The sequence below is a fragment of the Salmo salar genome, chromosome ssa09 (assembly GCF_905237065.1).
Source record: "Salmo salar chromosome ssa09, Ssal_v3.1, whole genome shotgun sequence".
NCBI classification, from domain to species: Eukaryota; Metazoa; Chordata; class Actinopteri; order Salmoniformes; family Salmonidae; genus Salmo; species Salmo salar.
The window spans coordinates 141,417,159-141,425,956 of record NC_059450.1 but is presented as its reverse complement, the minus strand read 5'-3'; positions in this window follow the sequence as shown (position 1 = coordinate 141,425,956).

Sequence of the window (8,798 nt, the reverse complement as noted above, 5' to 3'; positions counted from 1 at the left end):
CCCGGGTAAATTCTGTAAGTGTCACGTTGTTACCTGTGCCTTCCGCCATGTCTTTCTCATTGTTAGGTGTGGAGTAGGCCTCCGATGTGGATTTATTGTCCTTTGGTCGCTTATTACTCGGCATTTTCACATAGAAAGTTACAATATTGTATTAGAAAGAGACGTTTGTTGTAAAAGTGCCATAAAGTTGGTTATATTAGATTATTTCGCAAAAAAGTTGCAGGAGCCTCTCACACACAGCCATTCACTCCAACATGCTAGCTCCGCCCTCCCGAAGGCTGTATTTCCGAGAAGACCTGAAGCCACCCGAGTTCCATCGAGAATCATCGGCGAAGGGTGAGTCAGATACACTGGAACCTATGCAACTGGGCAGAGCTAGATTATCACCTAGGGAACATTCACATAGGCTAAGTTTCAACAGTTGTTTGTACTGTGGGGCTGCGGGGCTGCGGGGCTGCGGGACATTATATAGCCACCTGCCCGGTTAAGAAACCTATTTCTTTAGTAGGTACAAGTACTCTGGTGAGCCAGACTGGGAATTATTTCATTCCCATCAACCGCACTCCCTTTTTTGTAATACTTCAGTGGGGAGACCAGTCTAAGTCTTTCCGGGTGCTCATTGACTCTGGGGCGGATGAGAGTTATGGACCCTACCCTAGTTTCTGAATTAGCTATCCCCACTCAACTCCTCTCTGTTCCCATGGATGCTAGAGCACTGGATGGCCACTCCATTGGTAGTTGCCCACAGCACTGTTCCTGTAAATCTGCAGGTTTCAGGAAATCACAGCGAGGCTTTACAGCTTCTCCTCATTGAGTCCCCCCATGTTCCTGTTTTGGAATTTTCTTGGCTACAAAAACACAACCCCGTTATTGACTTCAACACGAGTTCAATCCAGGGTTGGAGTCCGTTTTGCCATTCCCATTGCCTCAAAGTAGCGCAGCCTTCCCCGAGACGGCCTCCTCAGGGCTTAAGTCATGCCTCGGATTTCTCTGCTGTACCCGCAGAGTACCATGACCTCCTGGAGGACTTCAGCAAGGCACGGGCTACTTCTCTTCCCCTGCATCATCCCTACGATTGTGCCATTGACCTTCTACCAGGCACCACACCGCCTCGTGGTCGGCTATATTCCCTATCCGGCCCGGAGACCAAGGCCATGGAGGAGTATATTGAAGACTCTCTGGCTGCTGGAGGCATCCATCCGTCTGCATCTCCTGCCGGCGCAGGGTTTTTCTTTGTGGAAAAGAAGGACAAGACCCTGTGTCCATGCATTGACTACCGGGGCCTTAATGACATAACAATCAATAATCGTTACCCCCTACCACTCCTCTCCTTGGTTTTCAAACCTCTCCAGAGGGCTACCATCTTCTCCAAGTTGGACCTTCGGAATGCCTACCACCTGGTTCGGATATGTGAAGGGGATGAGCGGAAGACAGCCTTCAACACTGCAGAGGACATTATGAGTACCAGGTCATGCCGTTTGGACTCACCAATGCCCCCACGGTCTTCCAGGCCCTGATAAACAATGTGCTCCGGGACATGATAATTGTTTTGTGTTAGTCTACCTTGACGACATCTTGTTTTTTCCCGTTCTGCCCAAGAACACGTCCTTCATGTTCGACAAGTCCTTCAGCTCCTCTTGGAGAACTAGTTATTTGTGAAAGGGGAGAAATGCGAGCTCCACCGTTCTACCCTCTCCTTTCTGGGATATGTCATCGCTGAAGGAAATGTTCAGATGGACCCGGAAAAGGTGAAAGCAGTAGTGGATTGGCCCCAACCTACATCTAGGGTGCAGCTACAAAGTTTCCTGGGGTTTGCCAATTTCTACCGGCGTTTCATTCGAGGCTACAGCACCCTGGCAGCCCCCCTCTCTGCACTCACCTCTCCCAAGGTACCGTTCACATGGTCCCCAGCGGTTGACAGAGCCTTTGTGGACCTGAAGCATCAGTTCACTACAGCCCCAGTCAGTTTGTGGCTGAGGTCGATGCTTCTGACGTTGAAGTGGGGGCTATCCTGTCCCAGCGATCCATCCAGGACCAAAAGCTCCATCCCTGTGCCTTCCTGTCCCATCATCTCAACTCTGCAGAAAGAAACATTGACGTGGGTAACTGAGAACTCCTGCCGGTCAAGACAGCACTGGAGGAGTGGAGACACTGGCTGGAGGGAGCAAAACATCAGTTTTTGGTTTGGACCGACCACAAGAATTTGAAATATCTCCGCACAGCCAAGCGCCATAACTCCAGGCAGGCCCGGTGGGCTCTGTTATTCACCAGGTTCAACTTCACCATTTCCTATCGACCAGGTTCCAAGAATGTTAAACCTGATGCCCTCTCTTGCCTGTACAGTCCCGCTGCCACATCCTCTGACTCCGAGAACATCCTCCCTACCTCATGCCTTGCGGCTGCTGTAGGCTGGGGTATTGAGACCCTGGTCCGCAAGGCACAACGTTCCCAGCCTGCCCCTGGAGGGGGCCCGGCTAACCGGTTGTCCCTAATTCAGTCCAGTCCCGGGCCTGGAATGGGCTCATTCCTCCAGGCTTATCTATTATCCGGGTTCCCGTCGAACCCTGGCCTTCCTCCGGCAATGTTTCTGGTGTCCCACAATGGTTCCTGATGCCTCTGTATTCGTTGCCGCATGCACCGTTTGTGCTCAGAATAAGACTCTACAGCAAAGCCCCTTCCAGCCTCCTTCAGCCACTACTTGTCCCTCATTGTCCCTGGTCCCATATCTCCCTGGACTTTGTCATTAGGCTCCCTCCATCTGATGGCAACACCGTCATTCTGACGGTAGTGGATCGGTTTTCCAAGGCAGCCCATTTCATCCCTCTCCCCAAACTACCCTCTGTCAAAGAGATGGCACTGCTCATGGTGCAGCACATTTTCAACAACCTTAAGATGCCTCGTCTCGACCAACCCCACTACCTGGAGCCGTCAACTGGTCTGGGTGGAGTATGCCCGGAACACTCTTCCCTGTTCGGCCTTGGGACTCTCCCATTTCGAGTGCTCCATGGGGTATGAGCCGCCGCTCTTCCCAGAACAAGAGCAGGAAGTCAACATACCCTCGGCCCAGATGTTCGTCCGCCGCTATCGGTGTACCTAGAGAAGATCCCGTGCGGCGCTTCTCAAGACCAACTCCAGGTATCGTCGACAAGTGGACCGCCGCCGGACTCCAGCTCCTTGCTATCGCATTGGGCAGAGGGTATGGCTATCCACATGGGACCTGCCCCTTCAGGTGGAGTCCCGCAAACTTTCCCCCGTTTCATTGGCCCTTTCCCCATCTCTAGAGTCCTTAGTTTCACTGCTGTTTGTCTTTTGTTACCCCGTACCCTCCGTATTCAGCCTACGTTCCATGTGTCTAGGATTAAGCCTATGTCTCACAGCCCTTTGTCTTCTGTTTCCAGGCCCACCCCTCCGCCCCCTGTCATCGATGACCATCCGGCATACACGGTGAGACGCCTTCTGAGTGTTTGACCGCGGGGCAGGGGTTTCCAGTACCTGGTTGACTGGGAGGGTTATGGCCTGGAGGAGAGGTGCTGGGTCCCCGCTAGAGACATCCTGGACCCAGCCCTCATCGCCGACTTCCACCACCGGGCACCCTGGTCAACCAGGTATGCGCCCAGGTAGGATCCCAGGTGGCGCTCCTAGGGGGGGGGGGGTACTGTCACACCCTGATCTGTTTCACCTGTCCTTGTGCTTGTCTCCACCCCATCCAGGTGTCACCCATCTTTCCCATTATCCCCTGGGTATTTACGTATACCTATGTTTTCTGCCTGTCTGTGCCTGTTCGTCTTGTTTTGTCAAATCAACCAGCGTGTTACTCTGTGCTCCTGCTTTTTCATCTTCTCTGTTTTTCTCTAGTCCTCCCAGTTTTGACCCATGCCTGCCTTGACTCTGAACCTGCATTTATAGGATCATAAGGTCAGTCTCACCTAAAACGGAGTTTGGAACATCCGTGCGTCACAACGGGTACATAAAGGTTGGGTTTTGATTTGACGATGTTCCTTTGCCTACTAATATTATTTTTCCCTGGGCTCGCAGGCATAATAGTCTAGCAAGCAACACAGTGCTGGGTGTGGACCAGCAAGTGGTGCTTTCCACCCATTGGCCCTGGATCGAGGTGAGCGCTTTTTTCCTGGATGTGAATTTCCAGTTTGGGGAAGCTTACAGTTTATTTGATTTACCATTACAACCGATCTAAGTGCCAGTTATGAGTTTCATATGCGCATTTTCTAGGAACAGTTTCATTTCAATGATAACGTTTTTGTTTCTCAGAATCATTGTCATTTGGTTAAAAATAAAAATAGAAATGAAAATGATAAATCTAAAAGTTAAATTACACTAATGCTTGAGCACAAGCCTCTGCCATATGGACACATTGATTCACAGTGAGCCATTTGAGACTAAAGAAATGAGCACAAGGAACTAAGAGTATCAGTAAGCCTATACATTACATTGTCAACTAAGTTGTCACGTCCTGACCAGTAAAAGGGGTTGTTTGTTATTGTAGTTTGGTCAGGGCGTGGCAGGGGGTGTTTGGTTTGTGTGTTTCGGGGTTTTTTGGGTTATGTTCTAGTTTTTCTATTTCTATGTTTCTAGCTACTTTATGTCTATGTCGGTTTTGGTAGGACTTCCAATTAGAGTAAGCTGGTTGTCGTTGCCTCAAATTGGAGGCCATATTTAGTTGGGTTAGTTTTCTCTTGTGTTTTATGGGTGGTTGATTCCTGTTTAGTCTATGCACCTTATGGGACTGTTTCGTCGTTTATTTTGTGTAAGTGTTTTGGTTTTCCTTCAATAAAAGAAGATGTTCACTATAGTTTGGTCCACGACCTACAACAACGTTTGTGACATAAGTAAAAATACATACAGTAACAGTCAAAAGTTTAGCCACACCTACTGATTCAAGGGTTTTTCTTTACTTTTTACTATTTTCTACATTGTAGAATAATAGTGAAGACATCAAACCTATGAAATAACACAAATAGAATCATGTAGTAACCAAAAAAGTGTTAAACAAATCAAAATATATTTTAGATTTTAGATTCTTCAAAGTAGCCACCCTTTGCCTTGATGACAGCTTTGCACCCTCTTGGCATTCTCTCAAGCAGCTTCACCTGGATTTTTTTTCCAACAGTCTTGAAGGAGTTCCCGCATATGCTGATCACTTGTTGGCTACTTTACCTTCACTCTGCGGTCCAACTCATCCCAAACCATCTCAATTGGGTTGAGGTCGGGTGATTGTGGAGGCCAGGTCATTTGATGCAGGACTCCATCACTCTCCTTGGTCAAATAGCCCTTACACAGCCTGGAGGTGTGTTGGGTCATTGTCCTGTTGAAAAACAAATGACAGTCCCACTAAGCGCAAACCAGATGGGATGGCATATCGCTGCAGAAGGCTGTGGTAGCCTTGCTGGTTAAGTGTACATTGAATTCTAAATAATTCACAGACAGTATCCCCAGCAAACCACCCCCACACCATTACACCTCCTCCTCCATGCTTAATGGTGGGAACCACACATGCAGAGATCATCCGTTCACCTACTCTGCGTCTCACAAAGACACGGCGGTTGGAACCAAAAATCTCAAATTTGGACTCATCAGCCCAACGGACAGATTCCCACCAGTCTAATGTCCATTTCACGTGTTTCTGGACCCAAGCAAGTCTCTTCTTCTTTATTAGTGTCCTTTAGTAGTGGTTTCTTTGCAGCAATTCGATCATGAAGGCCTGATTCACACAGTCTCCTGAGAACAGTTGATGTTGAGATTTGTCTGTTACTTGAACTCTGTGAAGCATTTATTTTGCCTGCAATTTCTGAGGCTGGTAACTCTCTAATGAACGTATCCTCTGCAGCAGAGGTAACTTCCTTTCCTGTGGCAGTGCTCATGAGAGCCAGTTTCATCATAGTACTTTTTGGTTTTTGCGATTGCACTTGAAGAAACGGACGTCTTAAAGTAATGATGGACTGTCATTCCTCTTCGCTTATTTGAGCTGATCTTGCCATAATATGAACTTGGTCTTTTACCAAATAGGGCTATCTTCTGTATACCACCACTACCTTGTCACAACACAACTGATTGGCTCAAACGCATTAAAAAGGAAAGAAATTCCACAAATGTATTTTTTTAACAAGGAACACTATCAGGAATCAAGGTAAGACCCAGATACAGACTGTCGAAGTAACAATCTTTATTGTAGCAACAGGGGTAGGCAAAGACAGGATAGGAGCTGACAGGAAAAACCCTGGTTAGCTTGAACAAACAAGATGAACTGGCAACAAACAGACAGAGAACACAGGTATAAATACACAGGGGATAATTGGGAAGAAGGGTGACACCTGGAGGGGGGTGGAGACAAGCACAAGGACAGGTGAAACAGAACAGGCCGTGACACACACCTATTAATTGAAATGCATTCCAGGTGACTACCTCATGAAGCTGGTTGAGAGAATGCCAAGAGTGTGCAAAGCTGTCATCAAGGCAAAGGGTGGCTACTTTGAAGAATCTCAAATTAAACTTTTTTGGTTACTACATTATTCCATACGTGTTACTTCATAACTTTGATGTCTTCACTACTATTCTACACTGTAGAAAATACATGTGGTCGCAGTATTGGAGATAGCTTGGTGAGATCTGACATGCCCCCTGAGCCCACTCAGACACTCTTGAAACCCATTCCAAATGGGATCTACAAATGTGGCTCATGCGCACAGTGCAATAGCGCTATAAAAACATCCTTCTTCAGAAAACCACACACAGGTCGAAAAATCCCTGTTAGGGGTATCATCTCATGCAAGACCAAGGGAGTGATCTATCTCATCATCTGTTCATGTGGGAAAGCCTATGTAGGACAAACGAAAAGACAATTAAAACAACGCATAGCTGAACACCACAGCTCAATCAGGTGTAAAAACATTGAATATCCAGTAGCAGCTCACTTTGTTGAAGCTAACCATCCCATCTCCTCCCTCAAAAACATATGCATTGAGCATGTTGCTCTACCAAGGAGAGGAGGAAACATCCAGATCCTACTACAAAGGGAGGCTTACTGGATATCCTGTCTAAAAACATTGACCCCTAGCGGTCTGAATATTGACTTTGATCTCAGGCCCTTCTTATGAACAAGTCTCTCTTTTATGAACAAGTCTTATACATTGATATATTCTTTCAACAGTTTATCAGTGTACAACTAATATGTTCCCGCTGTTCATGATGCTTATTATGCATTATGTTTGAACCAAAAGATTACATATAACAAAATACATTAAATGAAATAGGAAACAGTTAAATATGCTAAATTGGATTCAACAATAATGTATGTTGATGCAAATATCATGCACAATATTCAATTATATTTCCATATGATAACAATAGCCTGATATATTCAATATGCCATTAACTATTGTTTTTTTTAACAGTTTCACTCAATTCATTCTAATATATTTAATAATTGAAACACAGCCCTCTCTATTGTCATTAGTTGCACTAATTGCAATATTTGTCTGCATAACCTGGTTCAAGCATTCATGATAATTACCCTGAAGAAGGCACAGTGATGCCAAAACATTGGTGATTTACCCAATAAATTACTGGGAGTTTGTACAGTTGAAGTCAGAAGTTTACATAGTAGAGAGAATTAATTATTTCAGCTTTTATTTCTTTCATCACATTCCCAGTGGGTCAGAAGTTTACATGCACTCAATTCGTATTTGGTAGCATTGCCTTTAAATTGTTTAACTCGGGTCAAATATTTCGGGTAACCTTCCACAAGCTTCCCACAATAAGTTGGGTGTATTTTGGCCCATTCCTCCTGACAGAGCTGGTGTAACTGAGTCAGGTTTGCAGGCCTACTGCTCACACACACTTTTTCAGTTCTGCCCACAATTTTTCTATGGGATTGAGGTCAGGGCTTTGTGGTGGCCACTCCAATACCTTGACTTTGTTGTCCTTAAGTAATTTTGCCACAACTTTGGAAGTATGCTTGGGGTCATTGTCCCGTTGGAAGATCAATTTGCGACCAAGCTTAAACTTACTGACTGATGTCTTGAGATTGCTTCAATATATCCACATCATTTTCCGTCCTAATAACGCCATCTATTTTGTGAAGTGCACCAGTCCCTCCTGCAGCAAAGCACCCACACAACATGATGCTGCCACCCCTGTGCTTCACGGTTGGGATGGTGTTCTTCAGCTTGCAAGCGATGGTCATTATGTCCAAACAGTTCTATTTTTGTTTGATCAGACCAGAGGACATTTCTCCAAAAAGTACGATCTTTGTCCCCATGTGCAGTTGCAAACAGTAGTCTGGCTTTTATTATGGCGGTTTTGGAGTACTGGCTTCTTCCTTGCTGAGCGGCCTATCAGGTTATGATGATATAGGACTCGTTTTACTGTGGATATAGATATTTTGGACCTGTTTCCTCAAACATCTTCAAAAGGTCCTTTGCTGTTGTTCTGGGATTGATTTGCACTTTTCGCACCAAAGTACGTTAATCTCTAGGAGACAGAATGCGCCTCCTTCCTGATCGGTATGACGGCTGCGTGGTCCCATGGTGTTTATACTTGCTTACTTGCTTACTATTGTTTGTAAAGATGAACGTGGTAACTTCAGGCGTTTGGAAATTGCTCCCAAGGATGAACCAGACTTGTGGAGGTCTTGGCTGATTTCTTTTGATTTTCCAATGATGTCAAGCAAAGAGGCACTGAGTTTGAAGGTAGGCCTTGAAATACATCCACAGGTACACCTCCAATTGACTCAAACAATGTCAATTAACCTATCAGAAGCTTCTAAAGCCATGACATTATTT